The following is a 528-nucleotide window of genomic DNA, read 5'->3' as shown; positions in this document are numbered from 1 at the left end:
GTTTAGAAATCAGATTTCTCCCACCCCACAACTCTATAAATACCCATGTATCCTCATGCACAAACACTTTGCAAAATTTGGCAATTGGAAGATTTGAGAGTAAGTTACTCTCATCATCTTTTCTTCTTCATTTTCTTCTTCTTTCAATCTTCAATCTCTTCACATTCAACCAATAGATGTTGATGATATTGAAGTATGTTTTTCATGAGTATATCAAGAACATATTCAACCGTTGAAATTTTCTAAAATACTTTCTAACTCATTTTGGAAGGAAACCCGAAAATGAGTGTTCTTGAACTCATGAAAAATGTGTTTTGAAACTACGAACAAGTTGTTTTCAAGAAGTTATTACATTGTTTTAATATATGAATTTTTACTTGTTTAAGCCTTTAACCATGGCTTTGGACAAGTTGGAAAATGGATGGATGAAAGAGTTTTAAGTATTTTAATAGTAATGAGTTTTGAAATATCGACAAACTAACGAGTTTTATTATGGTAGTTACGAAGATTTCCGGCATTTGAACCTTG

The sequence above is a fragment of the Lupinus angustifolius genome, chromosome LG13, assembly GCF_001865875.1.
Source record: "Lupinus angustifolius cultivar Tanjil chromosome LG13, LupAngTanjil_v1.0, whole genome shotgun sequence".
Taxonomy (NCBI): Eukaryota; Viridiplantae; Streptophyta; class Magnoliopsida; order Fabales; family Fabaceae; genus Lupinus; species Lupinus angustifolius.
The sequence above is the reverse complement of the archived record's forward strand: the minus strand, read 5'-3'. Positions refer to the sequence as shown.